This window comes from Manis pentadactyla, chromosome 14 (assembly GCF_030020395.1).
Source record: "Manis pentadactyla isolate mManPen7 chromosome 14, mManPen7.hap1, whole genome shotgun sequence".
Taxonomy (NCBI): domain Eukaryota; kingdom Metazoa; phylum Chordata; class Mammalia; order Pholidota; family Manidae; genus Manis; species Manis pentadactyla.
In genome coordinates, this window is record NC_080032.1 from 80,162,339 (window position 1) to 80,177,657 (window position 15,319).

Below are 15,319 nucleotides of genomic sequence, written 5' to 3' on the forward strand. Positions count from 1 at the left end.
CACGTTGGCTAACTGAGAGCTACACAGAGTGTTTGCTATAGAAGTAATTACATGTATTATAGGTATCAAACTATACTATTGTGAAAATCCAGTGTTCCAGAAACTTCTCATTGTAAAATCAAGGAACATAAGGAAGAGACATTATCCCACTGGATTATTCACACTTGTTAGTTAATATGTAATTCAGTCATAATTTAAGTCATAATATTTTGAAAATATTAAGTGTTTTCAAATATAAGGTATTATCATTTTATAATTATGACTCATGTCTGGCTTTTATGTCTTTTTTAACAGCATTTGAAAACATTAATTTTACCTCACTGATAATGTTTCCTTTCCAAACCCTTTCCAGCAGTGAAATCACTGGGCAACGTGCAACTCCAGGTATCAAGAACATAAATGTGACTAAAAATGTATTGTCTTACACATACAAATGTTGGTTTTTCTGACTTGCTAATTTACAATATGGATAATTGAAGACTCGATATTCAATGACTTTCCCAATTTTTTATAGAATTTTAAGACTGTACATGTTCAAGGCATTTATTTGATAAATGAGTAAAGTAAGTGCAGAGAAGGTATGTGAAGTTATATTGAGGCTATGAATAAATATAAATATGTTGCCATTCTGCCCTCTATCTCATGTTGAGACCAACAGCCACCTACAATCATTTCCTGAGCTATCATTTGAATGGAAAGTTGAACTGGATTCTATTTTTTTAAGTATATGTAATAATTATCAAAACTACAAAACTTAGAGAATAAAAGTAAGACAAATGAGTAAAAATTTGATGCTATTTAACAAGCTTAAAAACACCATATAAAAAATAAAATTTTGGATTGTGTTTATATACTATTCTACATCAAGCCCAAAGTCTAACATTCTAATAGACACAAGTCAGTTAGAAAGTCTGAAAATTAGAGTTATCTTTAAATGATAATAGCAGAAGTCCTCAATTATTCATGTGTCTCAGAGAAAGTCTTACCTTTAGCATATGAACCAGCGGGGAAAATGTGTTTAAATGTCTGCAACATGTTAATATTTATTTTTCTTTGAGCAATAGCAACTGAGAGTTAATATGTTTAAGTAAGCCTCAGTGTAAAATCTTATTTAAACTAACAGTTTATTCTTTGTCATGAAATGGAATTCAAATGAACTGGTTTCCTATTTTTCTTCTCTATTGAGATATTAGCTTCTGGGATGGTTAGTGCTAAAGTATATAACCCAGGTAAGTATATAAAGCAGATGGGAGATAGGACTACAGGGTATAAATAACTGCCAGTTCAGTCACTGACCTGGCAAACAAGCAGATTATTGTATTAGGTTTCTCACTTTTCTTTTCAATATTCCTACAAAGCTGTATGAGGTATATGTTGTTATAGACAACATATTTGCATAGATTAGCAAATTACCCCCAAAAACCAGTGGCTTGGAATGACCCTGAGCACCTGTTATTTCTTACAGTTTCTGTGGGTCTGGAATTTGGAAATGACTTGGCAGGTGGGTTTAGATCAGGTCTCTCAGGAGACTGTAGTCATCTGGAGGCTTTTCTGGAGATGAAGCATCTGCTTCCAGTGCGGCTCACCCACATGGTGACAAGCTGACACTGGCTGTTGGCAAGTGGCCTTCATTCTCCCTGGGGGCCTCTTGTTAAGACTCCTTGAGTGTCCTTACAAGGCAGCTGGCTGCCTCCTCTGTAAGCTATCAAAGGGACCTCAATACTTCCTATTGACCCAGCTACCATAGTCACACACCATCACATCCATTATCCTTTATTGATCACATTCTTATTCAACCTGTGAGAATATTTTACAAGGGCGTGGCCACCACCACTAAGAATCAGTGATAGCCATCTCACAGGCTGGCTACCAGAGGACAATGTATTAGCCAGAACTCATGGTTCTCAAGTGACAGAAATACAACTCAAGATACACTTAGGCAAAGGGGAATTCATTGATTCACAAATCTGAATTGTTATTAAGGGTGGGCTATATCTGTTGCTTAGGTATTAATGAATCCAGAAGCACAATCACCCTGAGAAGTGTCCATTCCCTGTTTCTGCCCCTCTTTGCACATCAGTGGTGTGCTTTCAAACCTGTCACATGGTGAGGCATACCCTTTCACCTCTGCCTTCAAAGAAGAACTCTCTTCCTTAATTCCAACAAGAAAAGTCCTGGGGAAAAACTCTCATTGGCTTACACTGCATCACATGACCATTATTATGGCCATTTTATGGCCTGGAAAATACTGTTGGCTGTTCCCATCAGAACCACCAGGCTAGAGTGCAGGGCAGACAAGATTTGCAAAACAGTTTGCTATTCCCAGAAGAACAGAAGAAAGTTGGTGGAGCACCAATGATAGGAGTCTACAAAAACTAAACATCTTAAGCTACCTAAAAAAAAACACTCTTTGGCACTTTTTTTTAAACCCATCCACCCTGAGTAGGCAACACCTGCTTCTCCTCACTGCCCCCAGTTTCTTTCATTCACTTTATCATTAATACACTTTCCAAAGTTTTTTGCCACCAAGGACTAGTTAAACAAGAAAGCCTTCTTAAATTCTTTTTCAAACGTTTATTCTAAAAGCTATAGATTATGCATTATTTTTATTTGATGTCAATATTCTTTGCAGGTAATTCAAATAAACAATGTATGTACTGAATAATGTAAATTTAATAAAAGATAATCACAATGGTAGACTGAACAAATAGAATATTTGAAATCTGGAATAAGATGAATTTCATGAAAATGCTCAGGATAAGCATTTGGTTCTCTACCTATTTGTCTACTTACATATATATATATTATTCAAAATAAGAAGATATTATATGTATATACATATGTGTGTATAAACATATTATTTAAATGTGCATTTATGTGCATATATATACATATGTATTTATATATTTAGCCTAAAAGAACAAGGAAGAGATATACTCACTGCTGACAATATACAATAAAATATCAATGTTCAAAAAAATGCAGAACACTTCAAATCCTCCTTCCCTTTTCTACATAGATAACATTCAACTTTCAACTGGAAAGTGTAGATCAAGGGAACCTAAAGGGAATCTGAAACTAAGCGAGAAAAGAGCATAACAAGAAAGCAGCCAATTGCTTTAATAAATTCAGTATTTCTGAGCCAGCCAAAGAATTACTCAGTTATTATATAACTTGCATATGTGCCTGTGGGTGCCATCAGAAATCCTTGAGAAATCATGAGGTTCTTCAAGCAGGCTATGCTGACCAGCTGTTATTATTGGTCTAACCCAGAAGTATTCTTCCTTGTGGATGAGAATAAACCAAACAGATGCCTTCCAAAAGAAATCCCAATAAATCACCTCTTCTGTGTGGAAATAACAATGGCCATAACCCCAAGTGTAAGCTAGAGAGGCTCAGTACAATCTACGTGTTGGAGCGAATCCATAGAAGTTACCCAAAGGACGTCAATAGCAGTCATATTTCATAGTAGTTGAGAGACCCAGAACCTGGGATCATTTTTTTGAGCCAGATTTGCCACATCCCTCTCTTTGGAATCTTCTCACAGATCCTGTGATTTTAAAAAAAAACAAAACTGAAAAAATTTGTTGCAATGATACAACAGCTGTTGGACAATTCTTTGCCTTCTAGACAAATTGATTCCAATAAGCAATACAATGCAATTTACAACTGTGAATCACATACATAATTTTAAATTTAGTAGCTACACTTAAAAAATAAAAAGAAATGTGAAGTTAACTTAATATATTTATTTAATCTAATATATCAAAGATGTTACACTCTCAACATGCAATCAATATAAAAATCATCTAGATACATTTCATTTTTGGTTGTACTTAGTGTTTGAAATACAGCATGTATTTTAAAGTTATAGAACATCACACTTCCAGCTAGTCACATTCCAAAGTGCTGAATAGCCATATATAGCTAGTGGCTACTATATTGGACAGCACAGTTCTAGTCTAGGATTATGGACAAATGGTCCTCAAAGTATCATTCTTGCTTTCCAGAAGGACCTGAAGATTTATTAAGAGTACTCTACCCATCTGAAGGGAGCTTCAGAACCCAGTTTATGATTCTTTAGCTTCTTTGCAACCTCTGGAATATGCATGCTCCTCTCAGAAAATGTGCTAATGCTAAAAGTGAGGCCAATTCAACACATTTTCCATACCTTTCTCCACGAACAACTTTGGTTTAGGAAGAATATGAGGCCAAGACATATCTGAGTTCAAATCCCATCTTTGCCTTGTAGGACTACCACAGAGACTTCTAGCTATCCCTAGTATCTGTCTTTCTGTAGACATAGAGAAAACTTAGCTGGGCACGAAGCCATTTAGAAAATGAGCTCTACATTTCCAGTGTAGTTTGCAGCTAGATGTAGCTACATGCTTAAGTTCTGACAAATAGGGTATAAACAGAAGTGTCATGGGGAAGCGTCTGGGAACCCTCCTGAAGGGTAGCATGTGTGCCCTCTTTAGCCTCTTCTTCCTTCCTCCTGCTTAGATCACATATGCTACCATCTTGGACCAGAAGGTCAAAGCCATACATACCTTGAAGCACCGTATCAGCTCACAGATTTTTATGTAAGAGAGAAACCAACTTCTATATATGCACTGCACTTTGGGATTTTTTTATCACTTGCAGCAAAATTTCTAACATAATGAATGACTTTGGGTAAAGACCTAACTTCTAAGGTTAAAAGAAAGGTGGAGGTGCCTGTTTGAATGCCTAGTATAAAGGAGTACTTTATACAGTTAGATTTTTTTTAAGTATATTAAAATTACAAATGCACTAAACTCTGTAGGTTTCTAAATAAACTCATTTGTTCCTCTTCCAGCTCAACTTCCTGGCTTCTTTTTAAACGAACTTGTAGAAAATACAAAGATCTTCATCACATTTGCATTTCTCTGCAGAAAATTGCTTAACTGCCAGTACAGTCATGTTCATGAATGCCTGATGGCTCAGCAAAGCCTTCACAAGAACCCCTCAGAGGAATGTTTGGAAAGGCATTATGAGAGCACTTGGCAATACTACACCAAGATCATGAGGGCCTCCTCACTCTAAGGCACACTTCTTAACCAAGCAGATCTATTCGCCGAACTGTTATTTTTAATAGGAAAATAAATCATGAAAGGATTCCTTTAGCAGGTTACTCACTTTCCAAGAGAAGCAGAGAGTGAAAGGCATAGGGAGTACTCAGTGCTCTACTAGTTGTTTCCAATTTTATTTTATTTTTTGTAGTGGAACAATGCATGAAAAATTTCAAGGAACTCCAATTTTTAGAATAAAAGTTCAAAATGAAAAGCATGATATCAGGATGCATTTATTGCAGAATGTCATAATTAAAGCTATCTGCTAATATAGATTAAAGTTTGAGAGGATGCCAATGTGTATAATTTGTATTTAACACATTTTTGTGCACACTGTCACTTACTATGCTCTCAAAGTGTACTTAAAAACAGAAAAGGATGGGAGTCTGTCAAAAAAAACACAGGACTTAACCAAAAAGAACTTCCAATGGCCAAAACTGGAAATGGTGGAGCAACAAAATAAGTAACAATAGCATTGATTTATAATTCAGAGACTAGAATAACCATAGATCCATACTGATATAAATAAATGATTGAGTAAGAAATTGGGGCTAAGGCACAAATTTTTCTCACAAGACAGTGTAAATAATATGTTTGCGTGCTCCTGCTCTGGGAGGTGGAGCTTCATTCCCTGCCCCTGGGGATTGGCTCTGCTCAGTGATTTGCTTTCCAACTAAGGAAAGGAAAAGGAGTATGGGAAGAAAAAAAATTGTAATTTTACAGTTGAGAAACCTGGCAGACACCCCCTTCCCACCGTGACCGGGGTTAACATCATCAGTGGTAAATCGCATGGATGTCATGGGCACTCGGAAATGACGCGAGGACAATGGCATTTCACCCCTGCGGAATTCTTCCTCAAATCCACGATTCTCAGCTAATCAGGACAGAACATCAGACAAATCTAAACGGAGGGGCCTTCTGCAAAATACCTGACCAGAACTCTTCAAGATTATCAAGATCATGAGAAACAGGCAAAGACAGGGTGCAGACTGGACGGGACTAAAAAGACGTGACAGCTAAATGCCGTGCGGGCGGTGGGGGGTGGGGATCCTGGACCGGATCCGAGAACAAAGAAAGGACGTTCGCGGGAAGAAAACTGGCGAAATCAGAATCTGTAGTTTACTTAGTAGTTTTGACAAATGTACTGTGGTTACCTAAGAATTTAATATTAGGAGAATGTTGAATGAACATCTGTAGGAAGCCCAGTGCTATACTATATTATAAATATAAATATAATGTATATATATATTACATATGTAATATTCAAATTTTATATAATTCCCAAGATCTATTAAATAAGAAAAATAGGGTTGCCCTCAGGGAATTAAAATATGAAAACAAAACAAAGCAGATAAAATGATAATCACCTTTAAATGATGGCTAATATTTATATAATACTTAATGTGTACCAGGCACCGTGTTAAGCACTTTACATATACACACTGAATCATTTAATTCTCCTGAAACCCTATGATGTTGGTACTATTACAACTTCATTTTTTTAACTATTTTGAAATAATTATAAATCATAAATCCATGGACAGTTGCAAAGAAATGTATAGAGAAGTCCCATACACACTTCTCCCAATGTCCCCAACATTAACATCTTACACAACTATAGCATAACACCAAAACCAAGAAATTGTATTGGTATGATCCACAGAGCTTACATGGATTTGATGACTTATATATGCACACATTTGTGTGTTTCTAACTCTACATATTATTTGCATTTTATAGATGAGGAAACTGAGGCCTAGAAAGGCTAAGTAATGTCCCCGAGGTCACTTGATTTGCATGTGGTGGAGCAATTATTCAAATTCAGGCAATTTGGCTTCAGAGTCCATACTCGTAATCACTAAGCACTACTATATCTCAATTTAGAATATTACAGTAACATGAATAATTACATCAGCATACCTAAGGAAAGAATATAATCACAAGTATGTATAAGGTTCAGTAGAGGGGGTCAGAAGGAAACCCTTCAGAAGAATAGAGTAACTGTGCCCACCCTATTAACTATATAAGAACAAAGATTTGGGACTAACTGACTTCAAATGTTATGACACAGTCACCATAAGAAGCAATTGTAATTAAAAGAGTATCTTGACCTATTTAACTAGAGAACTCATCTCAGGAACAACAAATGGCCCTTGTTCTTTTTCATGACCTACAGAACATTATAGCCATATGTTGACTTGAAAGGTCTTATAAAAAATGGAGTCCTTGAGAACTCTTACATAAACTCAACTGAAAGACTGAAAGCTCCCCGAGGACAGGAATGGTGTCCGTCCTGTTCATGCTGCCTCTTCTTGAAGGTGTGGGTGAATGAAAGAATGAATGAACTGATTAATGGCGTTGTCAGCACCCCTCACCCCCCACACATCTAGGATGCTGGGAAGCTTTTGAGTCCTTTCTGGTCCTCTTCCGTTACTGACATCCTATCAGTCCTCAAGTCCTAAGGAGGGTCTTACCATTTTTTCACCCCTTCATTTATTTAATTTTGTTTTTCCAACACCAAAACTACCATCTTTTCTACATCAGGTGCCCATACACTCTGCTTCCCTTCCTTTCTTGATAGAATAAATGTCCATTCTCCTAAGGCCAAGCCCTCCTTGTGTGCTCTTGATTTCATCTCTTCATTTTAACAGGGATTTTTTTTTCTTATATGTTCATAAATCAAATAGAAAAGAGTCATTTATTCATATTTAGTAAATTAGAAACAGTTTAAAATAGTAAAGTAAAAATGAGTTTTACTAATGCATTTTTAGAATATTCTGCCTCTCAATTCTCCAGGGTTATGTGTGTAGATGGACTCTTTCAATCAGTGTCATTGGGATTTCAGCAAATGCCAACATTTTGTGCATTTCAGTCAATGCCCACAGGGAAATACTGATAAAAAATGAAGGTGGCAATGTTTGACTTGCTAATTAGAGATTGTATATTTTTAAATATTAGTAATGCTATGTTGATCTTTATAATTATGCTTGAGACTAGGAGTTGGAAAACAGCAGAAATGTCAGTATATTTTGTTTAAGGGATATAAATTCAATGGGTTTCCCCCCTTGCTTTTTTTCCTTATGCAAAAAACTATCTTTCAACTTCTGCTTTATGTTTATAGAAATCCTTTTTAAAGAAAAATAAGGAATAGTTATGGGATTTTATAAAAAATAGTTTTCAGCTTTATTGAGGTATACTTGACAAAACTCTAATATAGTTAAAGTGCACCCCACAGTGATTTGATATATGTATACATTGTGAAAGGCTTCCCACTATCCAGTTAATTAGCACACCCATCACCTCACATATTTATCCTTTGCTCTGTGTACTTGTGTGTGTGTGTGTAAACTTAACAAGGATCTTGGTTTCCAAATGATTTCCTTTTTCTTTCACTTTCTCCCTCACGGCTAGGTTAGATTCATCTGCAGATAAACAAGCCTTAATATCATCCAGGTTAAAAAATAAATGATTAAAACAAACCCTTTGGCTTCAAGTGTTCTCTAGCTACTACAGATTTCTTCGATCACCTTCAAGACACAAGTTTTAAGTTGTCCATGTTCCCTGTCTACTTCTCGGTCCCTTTTAATCACTCCTCAATCCATGACGATCAGGCTTTTGTGAATACACTCTATTAAAATGGATTTTATTAAGGTCACCAAATGATTTCATTCTGCAAAGTTCTGACAGGCCACCTGTGCACCCATCACTTGATTTGATCTCTTACTTACTCTTTGTTGAAACATTTCCTTCTCTGGGCTTCCTTGATAATGTCACAGGCTCCTGCTGTTACCCTATCACAGTGGTTCCTCTTTCCCAATCTCCTTGTTTTTCAGTTCTCTCTTTTTTTCTCTCTCTCTCTCTGTCTCTAGTGATCTCATCTAGACCCATAGTCTTGGATACCTGCCAGATGCTTATGAGTCCCAAGTGTATCTGTCCTGACCTTTCCTCTGTGTTCCAGCCTCATATATCCTATCAGCTACATAGCATGGCTTCTGGGATATCTAACAGGCATCTCAAACTTAACACTACCCGCCCCCATGGAACTCCCGATTCCTGGCCTCTCCCCTTTCTCATTCCCTCTGCCCAAATGCACCCCTCGTCATCTCAGTAAATGGCCCCACGACACGCCCAGGCCAGAAGAGGTGGCATTCACCCTTGATCCTGTTCTCCTCGTGTCTCATATTCAGTCATAGTCAAGACCTGACTGTAACAGCTCAATATAGCCTGAAGGTGACAACTTTTCATCTGTTCCACAGAAAAATTCTGGTCCAAATCTCCCTTATCCCTCACCAAGTCCACTGCAACAGTCTCCTAGCTGGTCTCAGGGCTTCTGCTCTGCCCCACCCGCCCATGTCTGTTGCTACTTGCAGCTCACAGTGGTCCTCACAAAGCATTCACCAGATGGACTTCTGAAGTTACTTTCTTTTGCAATCAGAATAAAATCCAAGCCTACTTTATTTGGCTTCTGCGTGCCTCTATGACCTCAGCTCCTACCACTCTCCCCTTTGTACACTCCTCCTTCCCTCTGCCTAGAATATTTTCCCTCTTGACTTCTCTGCCAAGGTAACACCTACTCATTTTCTCAAGCCTCAGCTCTGTGAAACTTTCCCAGGTACTCTTCTGTGCTAGACACATTTAATTGTGCAATGATTGTCCCTTCCTTGGTCTAAGCTTGATTTCACCTCAGGGCTTTTGAATTTTCTTTTCCTTCTGCCTCAAAGGCTTTCCTCCCGGAAGTCCTTAAGGGTGTTCCATTTTTATCATTTATGTCTCTGCTCAAATGTCACTTCCTCAGAGTCCTCGGAGCACCTGAGGTGAAGTATTTGTGCCACGCTCTCCTTTCCCTTCTATCCCTTCCCCTGGTTTTATTGTCTTCATATCACTTAGCATTATATTTAATTATTTTATTCACTTATCTGTGTACATGTTTTCTATGTCTTCTGGGTAAGATGTAACCTCTGGTAGGTAATAGACACACAATGAAGAGTTCAATGAATTTTAAAAATGTAAGGGTAGATTTACTACGAGCCAGTTACTGTCCTAGGTGATAGGGAATAACAGAGAAGAAAACACCAGCCCCTGCTCATGACCTTCCAAGCTTGTTTGGAATAAAGATACATAACCAAAAATAATCATAATACAATACGGTAACTTCTATTGAAGTATGCATAACTAGTTGGGGAGCTCAGAAGAAGGAATAAGCAATTAATTCTACCTGCAGAGAGGGTTAACTGGGAAGACTTAACAGAAGTGCTGTTTGAACGGAGTCCTAATTAATGACTAGGAGCTGCCTTTTAGTGGAGATGGATATTTCAGGCTGGGACTAACATACACAAAGCATGGAGAAAACATTATTTTTAAATGGCTATGACACAAAATTGAACTGTACATTAATGCCATCCCAATTATAATCCCAGGGTTTTTTGTAGAAATCAATAAGCTGGTTCTAAAATTTATATGGAAACACAAAGGACCTGGAATGCAAAGCAAATCTGAAAAAAAAGTTGAAGCATTTATACTACATGATTTCTATATATATATATACGGTTATAATAAACAAATCATGGTATTGGCATGGATATCACCAAAGATCAATAGAACAGAATTGAGAGCCTAAAAACAAATCCACACTTAGAGGGTCTGTTGATTTTTGACAAAGCACCAAAGAAATCATATGGGAAAAATAAATTCTTTTCAACAAGTGGTTCTGAATTAACTATATATTAATACATTAAAAAATGATTCTCAACCTCTACGTCACCCTGTATGTAAAAGTAAATTAAATGAGATTATAAATATAAGCTTAATTAAGTGAGATTATAAATATAAGCATGAAAGCTAAAACCATAAAGCTTTCAAGGGAAAATAGAAGAATATCCTTGTGACGTGGGACTAGGCAAAAGTTTCAGAGACAGGGTATGGAAAGCAATAGCCAGGAAAGCAGATTTTGGTAAACTAGACTTCATAAAATCAGAAACTTCTATCAAAAGACACCATTAAGAAAATAAATAGGTAAGCCTTAGAGTAGAGAAAACATTTAGAAAGCTTATATCTGACAAAGGACCGGTAACCAGAATATATAAAAAAAATCACACAATTCAATGATAAAAAGACAAATTTAAACAGTCACATCACAAAAGGAAGTATACAAAGTTGTAATGAGCACCTGAAAAAGGGCTCAACATCATCAGTCACCAGGGAAACATAAATAAAACACAATAAGTTGCCACTACATAGCAGAATAGCTAAAATTGAAAAGACTGACACCACAAAATGTTGATGGGTATGTGGAGCAACCAGAACTTTCATACATTGGCAGAGAAATGTAACATAGCACAACTTCTTTGTGAAGAGATTTGGCTATTACTTATAAAGTTAAATGTATACCTATCCTATGACTCAGCAATTCCACTAATAGTTACCCAAGAGAAATGAAAACATATATCCAAAGACTTGTATAAGAATGTTTATAGCAGCTTTATTTGTGCTAACCACATGCTGGAAACAGCCCAGGTATCAACAGGAGGATGGGTGACCAAATTGGGATATATCCACACAAAGGAATACTACCTAGTGATAAAAAAGGAATGAACTACTGATACACTTGGCTACACTCAAATACAGTATGCTGGGTGAGAGACAAATATATACCATATAATTCGCTTTATATGAAGTTCTATGACAGGAAAGACTAATCTCATCTTTGATGGAAAAATTTTGAGCAGTGTTTGCCTCTGGAAGGCTGAGACTGTAATTGACTGGGAAGGGCATGAAGGAAACTTCTGGAATGATGGTAAAGTGCTGTATCTCTATAGAGGTGTATGTAACAGTGTTGGTCAAAATTCAGTGAATGGTACACTGAAGACTTACATATTTTACTATATGTACATTTTACAGCAACAAGAAGATAAAAGGCCATAAACAAGTACTGGTCTTTGGTTAATGAGTGTGCATGCTTAAGGGTTTAGGGGAGAAAGCACTAAAGTGTTTAGTGCTTGCAACTTACTTTGGTAGGTAGAGCAATAGAGAGATGGGTGGCTCTATGATAAAATAAGTACAATAAAGCATTAATAATAAAATCTAGGTAGTGGACATAGAGTGTTTACTATAAAATTCTTCAAAACTTTAAGCTTGAAAATATTCAAAAGAAAATGTTGGGGGAAAAGGCAGGGAAGAAGGGAAGGAGATGGGGAATCCCAGACAGTGTTCAAGGGCTGGACATTGGGGTTTGGGGCAGAAGATGAAGCAAGAAATGCCATCAGAAGCATGGCCGTGAAGGGCTCTTTCATGTCACGCTGAGGAATCTGTATTTTATCCTGTGCAGCAATATTGCTCAATTGTCTTTCTAGTTTCATGCTATGTCTTTAGTCATGCCCTCATTAGCCTTCATCTGGGCTTTTGCAATGTGTTTATTTAATCAAATTGGATTGAAGTGAATCATATATGGAAAGATACACTTAGTTTCCTATGTTTAGATATTTTTCCCTGCTTTAATGTCATGCAACTTTGAGATTTTAGCATATAAATAGAAATTGCTGAATGAAAGCATTTCTAATTCATACAAGTTTCAAAATTGTATTCTTGTTTCTAACCCTCAGGGCCTTACTTTGAATTCTCCCCCAAATAAGCAAGAAGCCCACTTCATATGTAAGTTTTACAAATAGACAATGAGAAAAGATTTTTTAAAAATTTTCTTGGTATAAAATATTCAGGCAAATGTTGAATATAAAATATTATAGTAAATACTAGGGAGTTGCATAAATCATCTAATTATAAAAAACAGCCTCTATCTCTAAGATCCGGACAGTCAACATTCCCACATATAACAAAACACAAATGTAAATCTTTAAAATGTATGCTTCATTAGCTGGACAGACATATATTTACTAGATTCTGTGGGTTTTCCTCCCTTTCACATTTCTATTCACATTTGATAATGAGATAACTATTTGCCAAGGTGTAATGATAGATGATATCATTGCTTTGGGCACATTAAGTGTTTACCATCTATGGAAATAAGGTCACAGGGACTGAACAAGCCTTTTATTTCCCAAAAGTTTCCTTCAAAAATGCAAACTCACTTCCACTAGAGGTTTTTAAGAAAATAAATCTTAAAACACATTATTAGATATGCATCAGACCAATTCAGACCAATTCTCCTTTTGAAGAAAATTTGATCCATTCAGTTATTTTTTTCCCTTTCTTTCTTACTTCTTACAAAATCTGTTTTCATTTGGATGATCTTTAAAATTTGGGTATCCCTCAAGAGTTTAAAGCTTCTAAGCCTGCTAGGTAAAACACTTATTTGTTCATGAAAACTTGGTTTTTGCCAAATTTTGTATTCTCAGAGTTTTCCAGATGCCTGGCATAAAATATATATATATATAATAAATGGTACTTGAATAAATAAATGAATGAGTAAATAAAAGCCATGATACCAGAATTCTAGAAAATGCTAATGACTATGCATCTAAATATTAAATGACATATCCCCTCTTAGCAATAAATCATAAAACATTAGATACCCATGCATATCAAATTAACTTATCACTAAATTACAGGACACATGTTGTATTTTGTCTGTAATACCACTATTGCAAAAATTAGTTGTTTTATACTAGCTTTGGTGGAGAAGAGGAGGCACAGTGTCTTGGTGTATTCAATCATTCTATTAAGAGACTGTTTCTATTAACAGCTACTTGGTAAATAGAAAATCTCTATTGACAGGTGTGTCTATGACTAGAGTACAGTGACAATGAATATTAATTAAAAGTGAGTTTCAAACCAGTGTTGAGCTCCAGGCAAAAGTTTGAAGCTTACGAATTTTGTATTTTGAGCCTTCCCCTCTTGTATCTTCTTCCCCTCTCTCTTCTACTTCATAGAATCATGTACCCTTCACCTCTACAGCAGACACTGGTTACAGAATCAATAACCAATTTTCTTGGTTTTCCTGTCCCAACAGAACTCCGTTTTTCTTTAGATATCCACCCTCCTCCGCGGGGCTAGCAGCTTCAAGGGATATTGGCTCTACTTCTAGCTCTAGATGCTAAATTCCAATTAATCTAAGGCAATCACGGCCTCCTCGTTGCCCTGGCCAGAGATTGATTTGGGTACCTGCTTGTGACATAATTCCAACCGATATGACATAATGAGGAAGTCTGCCTTGGGGCTTCAGGGAAAAGTAACACACAGGCAAGGGCCATCTTCCTCTGGATATTACGGTGTTGTACCAGAGTTGTCTCCGGGAGCAGTTACAGTCTTCTTGCTACTAGGCTGGCGACAAAGCCAGTATGTGGCGAACGGCAAAGGCGAGAGATCACAGAGGTGTGGAGCTGAACTCTCGTCTGCAGCCCACCTGACTACTGTGTAAATCAGTTTTAACTGAAGTTTTCTGCTCCTTGCTGCTAAAAGTAACCTAACTAATCACCTTTCCTCTGGGTACTGGACCCACTCATGTTTCCCCTGAGTTCCCCAAAGCCCTGCCCTAGAAACCACCCAGTCAACTCTCTGCAGATCTCCTCCCTCTACAGCACCACTTCTTTTAGCTCATTATTCACTTAAACTCACCCAATCTGACTGTCTCTATTTTCAGCTAGATTCTAGGGGAAGATCTACCTGATGTTAATTTTCATTAAAAGTTGTCCAGGAGACAGCTAATCTGAGAGTGAATGGTACTGAACTGAGAATGACTGCGCCCTTTGGAGAATCCATATTCTCAATGCAGAACTTGTTAAACGAAATACAACCTGGATGGGTTCAAGTTTAGGAAGTGTGACAAAATAAAGAGAATTTCATGCAATGTATGGAAATAGCTGAAGCGGGTTTGTTAAATCATTTTTCTGAGGCTAGGCCAAGTTTTATCAATATAGTTATAATGTTAAGAGGATTTTATTAACTCAATCTTGGAAAGCTGATCATTTATGAATGACATGCATAGGAATATAATGAACCAGAGTGTTTGGCTTTCATTCTCAACCTGGTCTGGACGATGATAATTTAATGTGTCTGTGTTTAATAATTAACATACAAGCTTTCCTAAAGTCTTTTCAGTAGGGCCAAAAATATGTGAATTGATTATATTAGAACGGAAGAAAATTATTTTCTTAAACAAAAGGAATACCTTAGCATCATGTCTTGTGTAGTCCATCCTTAGAACTGATTATGAAGAGTAAAGCTAATTGATGGTCTATGATTATTTCCTTTCTTATAAGGCCTGTAAATCTCAAGGA

General features: G+C 36.7%; 1 long non-coding RNA gene across 1 annotated transcript in view; it reads right to left on the minus strand.

Annotated features, from left to right (window-relative positions):
- Positions 1-3,269: 3,269 nt before the first annotated feature.
- Positions 3,270-15,319, minus strand: part of LOC118914540 (uncharacterized) — a 53,223-nt gene continuing 41,173 nt past the window's right edge. The window contains exon 3 of the long non-coding RNA XR_008993698.1: positions 3,270-3,550. This is a non-coding gene — a long non-coding RNA (uncharacterized LOC118914540). The remainder of the gene's footprint in view (positions 3,551-15,319) is intronic.